Here is a 16,437-nt window from a genome sequence, read left to right as displayed (position 1 = left end):
TAAGTTAGTTCTTAAGGAGCCTCCCCCCTTCCATATATTCTGTCATTGGTTCCAAGGTGGACCAAGACAGCTGGGTCATGCCCAGGCCCTCCCAGTAATTTATCAACCCGGTCCACCACATGCCTGGCCTGGACTACTGTAACTCCCTCCTCATTTTCTTACCTTTAAAAAGGCTATCCCCTATTCAGCTATCATGAATACTGCTACCAGATGCATCCACCTTACAAACAACTCAGTGTCTGCTATCCCTCTCTGCCTATCCCTCTATTGGCTGCCACTCACCCAACAAATTACATTCAACATGCTAAGAATAACTTACAAAGCCATCCACAACTTGGCCCTCAGCTACATTATTACCCTAGTCTCAAAATACCAACCAAATCATTCTCTTCTTTCCTCCTAAGACCTCCTGCTCTTTAATTCCCTTGTCGCCTCTCTTTTCTCCCGAGCCTCTCCTATTCTTTGAAATTCCCTAGCCCAATCTATCTGACTATCTCCAACTCTATCCTTATACTTTTAAGCGATAGTTGAAGACGTTTCTCTTCAGAGAAGCCTATTCTGTCTCCACCTAACAACTGTACTTTTATTTTCTCCATCAGCTGATCCCGCACAGTTATTACCTTTTGTATCACTTGACCCCCCCTTTTAGATTGTAAGCTCTAATGATTCCTCCTGTATTGAATTATATTGTAACTGTACTGTCTGCCCTCACAATGTAATGCACTGCACAGACTGTTGGTGCTATATGAATCATTAATAATATTATTAATAATAATAATAATAATAATAATAATAATAATAATAATACAGTGGCATGCTGTGAAGAAAAGACATCTTTGTGAATAGATGGTCAGTAACAAGTGATTGTTGTTCTATCAGCATAAAAGAAAAAAAAAAAAACAGTAAATGCCAAAAGGAGTAAAAAAAGCCATTATATCACATCCTGAAACAAACGCTTACTTTTAAAAGGAAGCCTTGCAGCCCCCAAAAATCAGTTTGCTAAAAGCAATTTAAAATGACCACTAATCTCAAACCAATCATAAAATAAAATAAAGGCAGAAATAATAAAATAAGAACAGAAATAATGAGAACACAAAAATAGTAGTAAAGAGGATGAATGCCAAAAGAGCTAACAATCAGAAAAAATATTGCAGTTTCCCAACTGGCCCTAGTCTCTCTCCCTAGGCAGTTTTTCAGCTTTCCCTATGTATTCCTACTTTAACTTCATTACATTGTCACCATGGCTTCTCTGTGCTCTGTGGTTAGGGGGCTGGCCTATCCAAAAAAAAACCTTCTGGCTCTTCTAAGCCTGTTGGACATGGTCCAAAGGAGAAGCATCACATTTTGAAAAATAAAATTGCGAAAACTTTGATTTCAAACCCACAGGATTTGCCACAAACCCATGGTGGCAGTGAAACTCAACCTTATCCCTGGTGTGTAACAATGAGATGCCACAAGTCCTATATAGGAATAAATGGTGAATCATTAATGAAAATTAGATTCATCTTCACCAACAGAGAATGTTCAATACCATATTGAAACTTGGCACTCAAATACACAATAAATGTTACTGATACTCAGAATTCCCATTTAAAGCGGTACAGCGAATGACATTAAATTTAGCAAACACATGGGTGGCATATGTACTTCATTACTACCTGTAATAGTCTGACAGGCGTTCAGTGGCGAGTAAGTAACAAACGAATGTTAAATAAAATGCTCACTGCTTTATAAATATGCCACAACATTTATCTGTGGTTCAAAAGAAATGCTTTGTTGTAAGTTAAATTTCTTCACGCTGTATATGGCTGTTCCTTAATTAACTAGATCGAGTCCATTTCTGTAGCCTCCAGCTCATTAAAGTCCTTAATTATATAAAAAGCGCAGTTGCTGTGCCATTCATTGTATGCTGTATTGTCTTCGTAATGATTAGTTTTATAATTGTCACTTTGACAGGACAATTAAAAAAGCTTAAAGGCATCTCATCAGCATGCTGAAGAAAGGGCTTGTGGATAATGGGCTTCCTGGTATGACAAAATATCAAAGAAGTTGAAATGCGTAGGTTTAGTCATACTTTTCACATCCCTGGAGACTCCCAATTTAGGCAGAAGTGTGATCAGAAATCTATATTTTTTTGTCAAGACATGGAGATGCTTGTCTGCACTAAACATGTCTTAATATTAATACAACATAATAACATGTTCCTTTTTTTCTTTTTTTTTTTTTTTTTTTAGGTGGAGGTTGATGTGATAAAGAGGACCTAGATGCCACATTAGTAAAGATAAAAGCTGGTGAGTACTTCGCATTCCTAGTCCTTTTACCATTAATGTTATGTCTCTGAAAGCTCAGATTTATGCAAGTTAAGGTATGGCTAGTCGTAAGTAAGTCAGCTAGACATGTTCAGTAATATTGAACACACTCTGCTGCCCCCCACTCAGTGGTTTCTGTAGTTCTAATGAGTTTCAAAAGCATACTCTACTATTTTATATGGCACAGGTGCAAAAAGGAAAATACTTGAGTCCAGAATCACACTAGCAGTGCTACGTTATATCTAGTAAGTCTAAATATGATGGTAGCAATGCTGCTAAATAATTTTAGCACCCAAGGCTGTACCAGTCCAATAGGCAGGGTAGGTGAATAAATCTCCAATCACTCATTGTGTATATTTTACACGAAGATTGTCAGGGTCACCTGCTTATTAATTAATTACTTTTTGGACGTTTCCAGTCACTCTATCACTATTTAATATTTATTTATTATTGATCAATTCAATATCCAATATTGGACTTATCCTTTGGATACACTATCACGCCTTTGCTATTTATTTACTTGTCACTTGTTTATGTTGGTGCACATCAGCCTTGGCTATTCACGCACCAGTCACTTTGAGTTTATTTATATTGCATTATTGTATATCTTGGACCTCACATCACTTGTGGTCACTTATGCACATGTTATTTTGATTTATTGGCACTCATTTATTTATATATACCTGTTTAGATAATGATTCATTCATACCTTTTGGATTTTATATGCATGGTTATACATGCACACGTCACCTTATAAGGTTATTTATGCACACGTCACTTTGACCCATTGACATTTTTTTATATATATTATATTCTTACACATCTATATTTATAGTTTTTACATCACCGCCTTACACCTTATCATTGGAATCTTAGATTTTACCTACATATTTATTGCCACATCCCTCTGGCACTCCACATTTCATATACACTTCTTGCCACTAGGCAGCGCCATTACCCTACCCCCCCCCTTTCACCGTCTATATAGTCTTCTGACTATAATTTAGGGAGGCTGCAGCCTAGGATTCATCCATTACTTACCTATATCCAATATTCCATAAGCGCAGAGTTTACCACTTACATTATAATAAATCTCCAATGTTCAGTGCTCAAACGATCACACCGTGCACCTCCACCGCACCTCAGTGATGCCCCTATGGCAATGCTCGCTCACCAGATATGACTTTAAAATTGCGCCTTTGATATCAAGACCACACCGATATCTGTGTCTCTGGGCGAAATACTTGTCTCGCTCCTCGTCAGGTCAGGATCTTCAAGTTATCCCCAGACACTGCTCAGTAAACTATGGCAATTATCCCTATAAAGTTCCCAGTTCAAGTAGGTGACATGTAAACAAAGGAGGAAGACTCATAGTGTAACATGCATACACCATTTATTAATTAAAATTGTCCCATTTCCCCTGTATAATACACTCGCGTTTCACCATAAAACATAGGGCATTGCATATACGTAGCGGTAACCTTACACTCTTGAGCCGACTCCACTATCCATCTCCGCCGCTCGGTACCTAGCCGTCAGAGTTCCGTGGTGTGACGTTGGTTACCGCGGTGACCGCGTGCTCACGCCCTAACACGTTTTATCATCAAAGGACTTCTACGGAGGGCGTGGGCACGCGGCACGGCCACCACCTCTTAACTCCCTCCCCAGAGGGCGGTGCTCACTCCAGGTCTGCTTATGAGGATGATTCTCGGACTAACTAGAACACTACCAACACACCGGGGGATCGTTATTGTAATATACTCCATTCCAGACCTCTTATAAAGCAGTTTACGTCAAGATCAATATTTAACCCATTAGGATATAGGGCATTGGTGAGGTAGATCCAATGAGTTTCACGCCTGGAGAGCTCCCTGACCATATTGGAGCCCCTCCAAACTGGATCTATCCTCTCAATGCCCCAGAACCTGAGGCCAGAAGGATCCTTGTTGTGTCTACGTTTAAAATGTAAAGAGACACTATGGTCCTTAAATCAATTACGTATATTTGCTATGTGCTCTGAGATTCTTTTGGCAAGAGTCCTCTTTGTGCTCCCGATGTAAATCAGGCCACAAGGGCACTCTAAACCATAGACGACATGAGTAGTATGGCATGATATAAACTCCTTTATATAAAATGTACGTCCATTACTTGAAGACACAAAGGAAGTGAAGCCTCTCAAGTGCGTATTAACTTGCCTACAGGCCTTGCATCTCTGGCAGGCGTAGAAACCCTTTCTATTCTCCCACAACATTTTTGGTCTACACAGGGGGTCCAGTACTTTCTGGACAATCTGATCTCCAAAAGTTGGTCCTCTCCTGTAAATAAACACGGGTTCTCTGGGCAGAACCTTTCCCAGAATTTTGTCCATGCATAGGACTCCCCAGTGTCTTAACCACTTGTTCCACTTCCTTGTATTGAGTGTTATAACGGGTAATAAAACCCCATTCATGTTTGGTACTGGGCACTTTATTTCTGTCCCTGAGGCATTCTTCCTGCGAGGTCCTCCCAACTTCAGTGATGGTTCTATTCAAGCTCTGGCTGTTATATCCCTTTTCCAAAAATCTGTCCTTTATAACTTGAGCTTGAACCTGGTAGTCAGAATCTTTAGTGCAGTTTCTCCTAATCCGTAGGAGCCAATGTTGATGGTGCCCGCTTTGAATTGGCCATTGTGGTCGGTAGGCTTAAAATAATTCCTATTCCGCACCATCACCTCCACATCAAGATAACACTCCAACTGGACTCCAACTTAATATTATTAAAGTTGGAATTTAGTCTTTCAGGCAAAGTTTTCCAACGATCCTTCCGTGCCTGCCCATATGAAAAACAGGTCATCAATATACCTTTTGTACATAATCAATTGGGAATCAATTCACTTCTCTGTGTGGCATAGATGTAACAATCTTCCCATTCCCCCATGAAAAGGTTCGCTAAGCTAGGGGGCAAATGTTGCGCCTATCGCCACGCCTCTCTTCTGGTTATAGAACGTACCCCCTATACCAGAGGTAATTGTGTGAGAGACAATAATCCAGTACACGTCCTAGGAACCTTTTCTGGGGGTCCGGTAGGTCTGGCCTTTGACTGAACGCCCAATTTAATGCCATCGTCATATTGAATGACCATGTATAATGAGGCCACGTCCGTAGTTACCAAGAAAATGTAATTTGCATCAGGTAATTCAATACTCCCAAGGGTACGTAAAAAATCCTTTGTATACCTTAGATAGGATTTCGTTTTCACCACACTACCCTGTAGGTAATGATCCAAATATTCACAGAGTCTAGACGAAACTGAATTAATGCTATTCACAATCGGCCTAGCTGGAGGATTTTTTTCATCCTTGTGAATTTTAAGTAGTGTATATATTGTTGGAATTCGGATAAAACTCAGCATCAAGTATCTTTTTTCTTTTTTGGTAAGTATCCTTCTATCATATCCAAATTGGACAAGCTCATCCAACTCTTTTTGGATACAGGGAGGTGGGGTCTCAATACCGCATATGTTGCTGTGTCTGACAGCATACCCGATAACTGCGTATGGTAGAATCCTTTGTCAGGATAACCACACCTCCACCCGGTCGTATGATGACATCTTTACACTTCTCTAATGCTTCTAAACCTTCCTTAATATGTATTGGATTCATATTCCCTGATGAACAGCTGTTTAAAAACTTTGACATATTGATTGGAAGGCTGCGGAGGGTTAAACAGAGAATTATTTTTTTAACCACTGTCTATTCCCATCATATGTGTGGTTTTACGAGTTGGTTCCATGTTTATAACTTTATTAGTGTTCAGAAAATACCTTTTTAAGTCTATCTTGTGTATGTATTTATGGATGTCCATGTATACATTGAACTTATTGACCGGTTTATGCACTGCACAATTAAGGCCTGCGTTGAGGATATTTATTTCCTTGTCAGTGAGAGGTACTTCTGCCAAATTGTAGATCCCTTTTAATCAGTTTCCTGTCTTCTTATTTTACAACTTTCATCCAGCTCTGCAGCCTCCTGTTGACGTTCTCTTTTGGGCCTTTGTCGTTCCTGTGGTTGGTCCTGATGTGCATCCTGATTCCTCATGTATTCCATCTGTGGAAACAGTGGGCCTGTGGGTCTCCCCCTCCAAGGTCTGCCCCCTCTTCTTCCTCCCCTGCCTCTGCCTCCCATCCAAAAAAGGGGCGAACCGGGGTGGGAACAGGGGTCTGTGGATCTTCATAATAGGAGAGACTCTCATACCGGTTGTACACTGGTACTGGATCTGGTATGTTATGCCTAGGCCCATTCCGCTGAGAATGATTTCCACTAAAATCACCCCTAATGCTAGGTGGAGGTTGCTGCCATTGGGCCCATCCCACATTTCCAGGGTCATAGTTGTTAAGTACATCTCTCTTAATCTGTGTTTGATGAACTTGCGGACCTTTAGTCTGTTTCACTTTTTTGGCCTCTCTTCCCCTCATAGGGGTATGTTATTGTGAATTTTCGCAATACATCCCAACCGAGTGGACCTCCCTAAAAGTGGGTAAAAGTGGGATTCTCTCTACCATTTATACCCGGAGTTTGCCAAAGGTGTACTTGATTATTTTTGAAATCTTCCATATCTCTGCAAAACTTTTTTACTTTTTTCTTGTGTGTTTCACGATCAATCTTTTCCAATTTCTTTTTGATATCCGTATTAAATTTATTGACCTGTGGAGTATCTTTATCAGGTTCTATGGTGAGTTGTAACTCAGCAATTTTTTTTCTCCAGGATCCCCATCTTTCTTTTTTTCCTTTTTAAGGACTAATTCCTGGAGCTTAATCCCAACCCCATTGAAAAAGTCCAACTAGTCTGATTTGGAAGACTCGTCGTCCATAGCATCCTGGGGAGTTACCTCCCACCTCAAGCTCCTCATACTAATACGTTCTTTGAGATACTGCTCAAAAGTGCAGATATCTCACCAATTATGTACCTGTTTTTGGAGGAGGTTTACTAACACAGTTAAATTGGTACTCAAATCATGTGACGTATCGTTACTAGCATCATCTGTAAAGATACTTTCCATATTTAACTGTCTATTTTTTAAGAAAAAAATAGCATCCTTAGCGGCAGACATCACTGCTAAATATCCTTCTATCATATCCAAATTGAACAAGCTCATCCAACTCTTTTCGATACATGTAGGGGGCGTTAGGGAGTGAGAACACGCTCACCATAGTAACCAACGTCTGACGTCACACCATGGAACTCTGCCGGCTAGGTACCGAGCGGCGGAGACGGACAGTGGAGTCGGCTCAAGAGTGTAAGGTTACCGCTATGTATAATGTATATGCAATGCCCTATGTTTTATTGTGAAATGTGAGTTTATTATACGGGGGAGAAGGGGGCAATTTTAATTAATAAATGGTGTATGCATGTTACACTATGAGTCCTCCTCCTTTGTTTACATGTCGCCTCCATGAACTGGGAGCTTTATCGGGATAATTGCCATAGTTTACTGAGCAGTGTCTGGGGATAAGTGGAAGATCCTGACCTGTTGAGGAGCGAGACAAGGATTTCGCCCAGAGACACTGATATCGGTGTGGTCTTGATAACAAAGGCGCAATTTTAAAGTCATATCTGGTGAGTGAGCATTGCCATAGGGGTATCACTGCGGTGCGGTGGAGGTGCATGGTGTGATTGTTTGAGCACTGAACATTGGAGATTTATTCACCTACCCTGCCTATTGGACTGTTACAGACTTTGGTGTTAAAATGATTTAGCATCATTGCTCCCATCATATTTAGACTTACTAGATATAAAAGTCATAGCTGACAAAATAGCTGCTAGTGTGATTCTGGACTCAAGTATTTTTGCTTTTGAGCCAATTTTGCACCTGTGCCATTTACGATTTTAATTGAATAGCAGCAGCTATCCTTTAAGGGATTTATGATTTTTTTTTTTTTTTTATTTAATTTATTTGATTTGATTGAAGAGATAATATGAATAGCGCTGGGTGAGTGGGGATAGTAGTGTAAGTATAACTGCACCTTACTTTTTGGACATATAATACTCAACTATTTATATCTATAAGGGTACACATTTTGGATATTGCTAATGAATAGTTGGCAAGAGGCAAGGTAAAGGGCATCTGCATTTCCATTGGCTGTCCATCAGAGGGGTATTCACAGGTCCTGATGACATCAAAATGAGGGGTAGCGACAAGACCATTTGGAAGTGAGCCTGAACTGATGTGGTAGATAAAATGTCTCAGATCCTGGAATGGGCAGCAGTGGAGGTTCATATGACTGCAGACTCTGTAAAGGAGAAGGGAGGATCTGATTGGGTCTGCCTGAAAATTGACAGAGGGACCCAATCAGTCCGCCTGTGTAAAAGGGCCCTTACATGCATTTGTGGTCAGCTATGATTAATGGAGGAGGTGTAATTTGGAGTACTGACACCTGGAGCGGTAACACCTTCCCTGCCCTTACATGCATACTGGTGCATACTTCGAGCAGCTTCTCCTCTGCTTTTTCTTGCTGTGTATCCTGCTGCTCTTATTGACTTCTCCTTCTTGTCTGCTATGCTGCTTTCTCTGATTCCACTACTGTTCTTCAAGCTCGCTTCCTGTGTCCAGCATGGCCGGATCCAGGGGGGTGCTGGGGTGGGCTGATCCAGAACCAGAGCATAGGCAGCAAGATCTCCTCCTCTGCTCATCCACACACAACACAGAGCTGAAATCTGATTTTCTTTCACACAGCTGCGTACGCAGCACTGCACTGTGTGTAGCTGGTGACTACAGCTGCACTGCCATTCTGACCAGTGAATTACAAAGGTCACAAATACAACATAATCGCCAGCTACACACAATGCAGTTGTGTGAAAGAGAATTGGATTTCAGCTTTGTGTTGTGTCGGAAAGAGCCGAGGAGGAGATCTTGCTGCCTATGTTTAGGCCGTGTATGTACAGTGCAGAGATGGGAGCTATCCTAAGCACCCTGTCAGCAATCACCCTTGTCCTCTATCCTTCCAGCACTGCCCCCTGTCCTCTATCCTTCCAGCGGTGACCCCTGTCATCTATACTTCCAGTAGTGACCCCTGTCATCTATACTTCCAGTAGTGACCCCTGTCCTCTCTCCTTCCAGCGGTCACCCCTGCCTTCTCTCCTTTCAGCGGTGACCCCTATACTTTCTCCTTCCAGCAGTGACCCCGTCTTCTATCCTGCCAGCAGTGACCCCTGTCCTCTATTGTGCCAGCGGTGGCCCCTGTCTTATATCCTGCCAGTGGTGACCCCTGTCCTCTTCCCTGCCAACGTTGACCCCTGTCCTCTTTTGCCTTTTATTGGTGGCCCCCTGCCCTCTCTACTGCCAGTGGTGACCCCTGTCCTCTTTCCTGCCAGTAGTGTTCCCTGTCCTCTGTCCTGCCAGAGGTGACCCCAGGCCTCTTTTTCCTTTCAGTGGTGACCCCTGTCTTCTATCCTTCCAGTAGGGACCCCTGTCCTCTAACCTACCAGCACTGACCCCTGTTCTCTCTCCTTCCAGTGATGACCCCTGTCCTTTATCTCATCAGAAAATACCCCTGTCCTCTGCCCTACCAGAGGTGACCCTGGTCATCTTTTCCCTCTCAGTGGTGACCCCCTGCCCTCTCTACTGCCAGTGGTGAACCCTGTGATCTCACCTTCCAGCGCTGATCCCTGACCTCTCTCTTTCCAATGTTTACCCCTGTCCTCCTTCCTTCCAGCAGTGACCCTTGTCTTCTATTCTTCCAATCGCGACTCTTGTACTCTCTCCTTTCAGTGGTGACGCCTGTCTTCTATCCTTCGAGTGGTGACTCCTGTCCGCTCTCCTTCCAGTGATAACTCCTTTCTTCTCTCCTTCCAGTGGAGACCCCTATCCTTTATCTTGCCAGTCATGACCCCTGTCCTCTGCCATGCCAGAGGTGACCCCTGTCCTCCTTTTCTCTTCAGCGGTGACCCCTGCCCTTTCTTCTGCCAGTGGTGACCCCTGCCCTCTCTCCTGCCTGCAGTGACCCCTGTCCTCTCTTCTGCCAGGGGTGACTCCTATTCTCGGCACTGTCAGGGGTTATCTCTGTTCTCTGCCCTGCCTGAGGTGACCACTGTTTTCTGGTCTGCCAATATTAACCCCTGTCCTCTGCCCTGCCAGCATTGACCCTGGTCCTCTGCCCTGCCAGCAGTGACCCACTGTCCTCTACCCTACTAATTACCAGTACACTGCCTTACCCAGGCCTGGACATGGAATGCCCTGTGGCCAGTCTGGGCCTGGCACTAGTGTAGCACTGCCCCCATGGGAGCTGCTGAGAATGGATTCCCCTGGGTTACCTATAGCAACAGGCAAATAAACGTATCGCTTTATGTCCTCGGCTCAGTCAATGATCAGTCCAGGGTATTTGGTTGTTTTTGTATTTATTTGGAACTGGGATGGGAGAAGGGATGAGTGGGATACTCCCACTAGCAACTATGCACAAACTTAAGGACAACTATCTGAGATGTGTGCGGCAAGGCCACTGCTTCACTTTGCCACTTAGGTGAAGATTTCAAAGGTGAACTATATGTTGAGGTTCTGTTCAGGGTCTAACTTGGCACCCCCTTTCCTTACTCAATGTGTGTGCTGGCTCTTGTCCACTGACTTTCCCTGGAGTGATCCCCTTCCTGGGCAGACCCTTGGCAAGCTCCCTGGTACTCACAGACACTGTTTTTCGCAGGAATCTCTGCCACTGCTCCACTGTCAGTTTCCACCAGACCACACAGCTCAGCCCCACACTTCTGGTCCACAAAGCCAACTGCCTATGACCACTTTCCAACCTGACAGGAGGAGAGACAGCTGTCACCCTCCTCCTGGGACCTGGCTTCCTGCCCAAAGACATCCTGTCACATGTGCCCCTGGCTTTTATGAACAATCCCAGGATGTACTGCAGTTGAGCACTCCCACTGGGACTGTCACAAAAGCCTGTGTGTCACTGGCTGGGTTTCCTCCACTGTCCAACAGGCTCCCCTATTGGACACAGTGGGGACACTCCCTCAGACCAAGTAAATCACACATTGACATATGTAACAGGCAAAACTAGAATTCCTGCTCCCTGATAAGCAAAAGAGCAATTACTAGCACCTAACTACACTAGCAAGAGAGGAGAAGCCAGGAGCGCTGGCAAGGGACCTGAGATCGGGGCCACCCTGTGAAAAACCATTACATGTACCATTACATGTACTACTATTACATGTACTATATCAGTACAGTAGGTAAGTATGACATGTCTGTTTTTTAAAAAAAACAATCTTTAAAAGCAGGTGGAGACTGTGGCACTGTATTATATATAGAAGAAAAAGCATTATTCAAGTACTTTTTGAGCACTGGCACTTTTCAAGAGGAAACATTTTTCTGGCACAAGTTTTTTCACGATACTACCAGATTTTGTGTGAATATACATTTACACAAAAGCCGCCCCGCATTTAAAGTGTATATATAATTTTTTTAAAGCTGCACTGTACTTACACAGCCAGTAACAAATATACCACAATTACAAACACACAAAAAAAAAAAAAAAAAAAAAAATATATATATATATATATATATATATATATACACACACACATATATATATATATATATATATATATATATACACACACACATATATATATATATATATATATATATATATATATATATATATATACACAGTATCTCACAAAAGTGAGTACACCCCTCACATTTTTGTAAATATTTTATTATATATTTTCATGTGACTTTGCTACAATGTAAAGTAGTGAGTGTACAGCTTGTATAACAGTTTAAATTTGCTTTCCCCTCAAAATAACTCAACACACAGCCATTAATGTCTAAACTGCTGGCAGCAAAAGTGAGTACACCCCTAAGTGAAAATGTCCAAATTGGGCCCAATTAGCCATTTTACATCCCCTGTGTCATGTGACTCATTAGTGTTACAGGATCTCAGGTGTGAATAGGGAGTCGGTGTGTTAAATTTTGTGTTATTGCTCTCACTCTCTCATACTGGTCACTGGAAGATCAAAATGACACCTCATGACAAAGACCTCTCTGAGAATTTGAAAAAAAGAATTGTTGATCTACATCAAGATGGCCTAGGCTATAAGAAGATTGCCAAGACCCTGAAACTGAGCTGCAGCATGGTGGCCAAGACCATATAGCGGTTTACCAGGACAGGTTCCACTCAACAGGCCTCATCATGGTCGACCAAAGATGTTGAGCACACATGCTCAGCGTCATATCCAAAAGTTTTCTTTGGGAAATAGACATATGAGTGCTGCCAGCATTGCTGCAGAGGTTGAAGACGTGGGGGGGGTCAGCCTGTCAGTGCTCAGACCATACGCCGCACACTGCATCAAAGTGGTCTACGTGGCTGTCGTCCCAGAAAAAAGTCTCTTCTAAAGATGATGCACAAGAAAGGCCGCAAACAGTTTGCTGAAGACAAGCAGACTAAGGACATGGATTACATTTACTGGAACTTTACTGGTGAGCGGCGCCAGTCCAAGGAGCAGCCCAGCTACCTAGGGAGTCAGAACCCAGTCAGAAGGACATGTGACCCTCTTCCCTGGGTGAGTGGTGCCTAAGCAGCCGCCCAGCTTCGTAAGGAGTCAGGACCCAGAAGGATATGTGGCCTGGCGGCCCCGGCAAACCTAGCAGGTGCCCGGTGTGCCCTATGGCAAGTCCAGGCATGGTCTTACCAATTCCTGTGCACTCCCCTGCTGACCCACTGTACACTGCCCAGCTGACCCCTGTATGCTGTCTTAAAACTAATAGCCCCAGTACACTAGCCTACAAACTGCTGATCCTATCCTTTGTCTTGCTGACCCCCTGTACTTTTCCTACTGACCTCCCATCCTCTGCCCCCTGACATTTTTTACTGCACCCCATTCAAATAGGCTATATCTGGCCCTGGTGTCCAGGCACATGCAGCAGCATTCTGCTTATGCCCTTAGGCACTTCTTTCCTTGGAAGAATGTAATCAAATGTGGCAAAATGTCAGCAGGCAACAACATTTGTTCCGATCAGTCCAGCTTTTTTAAGGGGGCTTTGTTACATTATCGATTTAGTTAGGAAGTGTTACACTGTAATCTTGAGACAGAATTTGGTAGAGGGAGCCTTTCCCCTGTGCCCCCTGCTGTGGGGGCATTTAATGTGTATGGGCTTCTTATGCTAGGCATGAGCAACTTGAAGGAAATCTAAAATAAATACTAAAAAGTTAAAGGATACTTGGTAATTTACCAAATAACACAATAACACCGTCTACACAAATCTACATTACATCAGCTGAAAAAAAAGTATATTACATAACAAGTTGGCATGCATTGTTAATAGGTCAACTCAACTTACTGTTCATAAGCACTTTGATATATGGAATACGCTGACAAAAATGCTGAGGCTGCTGGACACGATTTGGAGATTCCCTCGAGGATGTTGTCATGGCATTTGAAGATAGTGCAAGAAAGCTACAAAATAATGAGTGATTTTTTTTTTAGTCGATTAATATAAAGTCAGTAAAGAACTAGGGGTCGTCTGACATGAGATCTCAGATCGAGCAATGTACAAAAATCCACATAATGTCCCCATGCACAATTAAAACGAGTATGAGATGTGCATCAATTAATATGAACTGATATGCACATATCAGACAGTCATTTGTAACACAGGGTAGTGGTTTTAACTTCTATCATTTTTCAGGAGATAAGCAGGATGTCATCATTTTAATGATTTCATAAGACCTTTATCTTCTAAAAGCCATGATAAATCCTATAGAAAAAAGAAAAAAACAAAGGTCGGGGAGTGGGGGCAAGGGCTTACCCTACCCACATCCTCTTACAAGACAGAGGTGGTAGTGGGGCACAGAACTGATGCATAGAGCCAAGAAAAAAGAAGGCTGCTAGTCGCAGTCTAGCTTGCAGTTTTCTGTTTGTGAAATTCCTAACTCCCTCTGCAGTGGTTCTTCTGGATCTGTAACTCCATTCACATGCGCTACTGGCTTCTGTGTTCACCTATAAGCATTGCCTGCTATATTGTAGATTTGTATCCCTTTCTATCGTTTCCTGGCCTGCCTCCCAGTCTGCTTCCCTATATATAGACATGTTCAGTGCAGCCCGGGTTGTATGAGCAACTTCCTAGTTTAGTTTCTCTGTGCTCCTGGTTTGCCCTGTATTACTTGTATTTTGTGCCTCACTGCCAGTGCACAAACCCCAGCTCCGTCTACCATTGTTCCTTGCCTGCCACCCGCCCTGAGTTCAGCTCGTTTCCTGGATTTTCTTATGTCTCCTGAACAACTGTACTCTGCACACGCAAGTGCTCTCTATGTTGTCAGCCAGATGCACCTGGAGGACGCGACCTGGTTCCTGTTTGCTGCAAGTCTATTCCCACCATAAAAAGCCTTGTTGAAGAAGCAGGCTGGGGCTTAGACTCTGTGCCCTGGGGAACCCAGAGTTGGCTTTCTACAAGAGCTCACTACCATAGAGACCTGACACTGCTGGCCAGCATGTGCAGATGTATCTGAAGCCTGACAAGTGTAAGCTTGCTAAGCTAAGCTTGCTGATCCACTGATAGAACCTTTGAGATTGGTATGACATGTGTTAGCTGTATGTGCTGAATAAACCGATCAGCCATTACATAAAGATTATTGACAGGTAAAGTGAATAACCTTGATGATCTTGTTACAATAGCATCTAAAAGAGGGTGGATAATATTAGGCAGTAAGTGAACATGTTGTCCCTGACATTGATGTTTTGAAAGCAGAAAAAATGGTAAGAATTTTAGCAACTTTAGCGAATTGTAATGACTAAACCCATGCTGACCCATGTCGACAGCTAAAAGTGCCTACCTACTTGACCAAAGAGCCATGAAAGAAGGTAGCATGGTCTGATAAATCACATTTTCTTTTACATTATGTGAATGGCCGAGTGTGTGTGCATCCCTTATCTAGAGCAGAAATGGCACCAAAATTCAATATGAGAAGAAGGCAAGCCGGTGGAGGCAGTGTTATGCTTTGGGCAATGTTCTGCTGGGTATTCTTGGGCCTTGCCATTCATCTGGATGGTATTTGACATGTACCACCTACCTAAACATTGTTAATGCCCAAGTACAACCCTTCATGAAGATAGTATTCCCTGATAGTAGTGGCCTCTTTCACCTTGATAATGCACACTGAAAAAATGGTTTAGGAATGGTTTGAGGAATACAACGAGTTTCAGGTGTTTAATTGGCCTCCATATTCTCCAGATCTCAGTCCAATTGAGCACCTGTGGGATGTGCTGGAAAACAAGTCAGATCCATGGAGGCCCCACCTAGCAACTTACAGGACAAAAAGGGAGTTAGGCCCCTTTCACACAGGCGAACCGTTCAGATCCGCCTGTTCGTTTTTTTGGCGGATCTGAACAGTTCCCCCCATGCATTCCTATGGGGCATCGGATGTCAGCGGAGACATGTCCGCTGACATCCGAGCCAATCCGATCCGTCAAATCTGGACGGATGGAAACCCTATTTTCCATCCAGCGGATCAGAACGGATGGAACGGATCGGGATAGGATCGGATGAAAACGGACCGACGGTCCATTCCCATCCGATTTCCCCCATAGAGATGCATGAGGAACTGACAGCTGTGTCTCCGCAGCTGTCATCCTCCTGCTCCGTTTGACGGACTACAAGTGTGAAAGAGCCCTTATACTCTAAGTTATCTTAGCTACTTAAAAGAATTTGCTATTAATGGCTTTTTGCCAAATACCACAAAAGACCTTCTGAGGTCTAGTGGAGTCTATGCCTCGACTGTTTTTGTGGCAAAAGGGGGACCTAATCAATATTAGGTGGGTCATCATAATGTTAGGAATGATTAGGGTATATGGGGTGTGTTTGGGGTGTGTTGAGTGTAATAGGATGCATGGTGATGCTGAATGTATAGGGGTCAACGGTGGGGTTTTCTCTCTGCACGCTTTGCTGTATGCTATATACTTCAGACTGCTCTGTTCTATAAACTGTGCAGAACATTAGATACTCCATACTGCTCCACTCTGAATAACGTATTCCATGGTAAATAATCCATGCTGCTAATCATCACAGTATTGTTAAAATAACAGGCAGAAGGTATTCATACTACTAGAACCTCCTTCACTCTATTTAACAAACAGGCTTTTGCTATTCCAGC

Source organism: Pelophylax lessonae (assembly GCF_965119305.1).
Source record: "Pelophylax lessonae genome assembly, chromosome: 6".
Lineage (NCBI taxonomy): Eukaryota > Metazoa > Chordata > Amphibia > Anura > Ranidae > Pelophylax > Pelophylax lessonae.
This window is presented reverse-complemented; position numbering follows the sequence as displayed.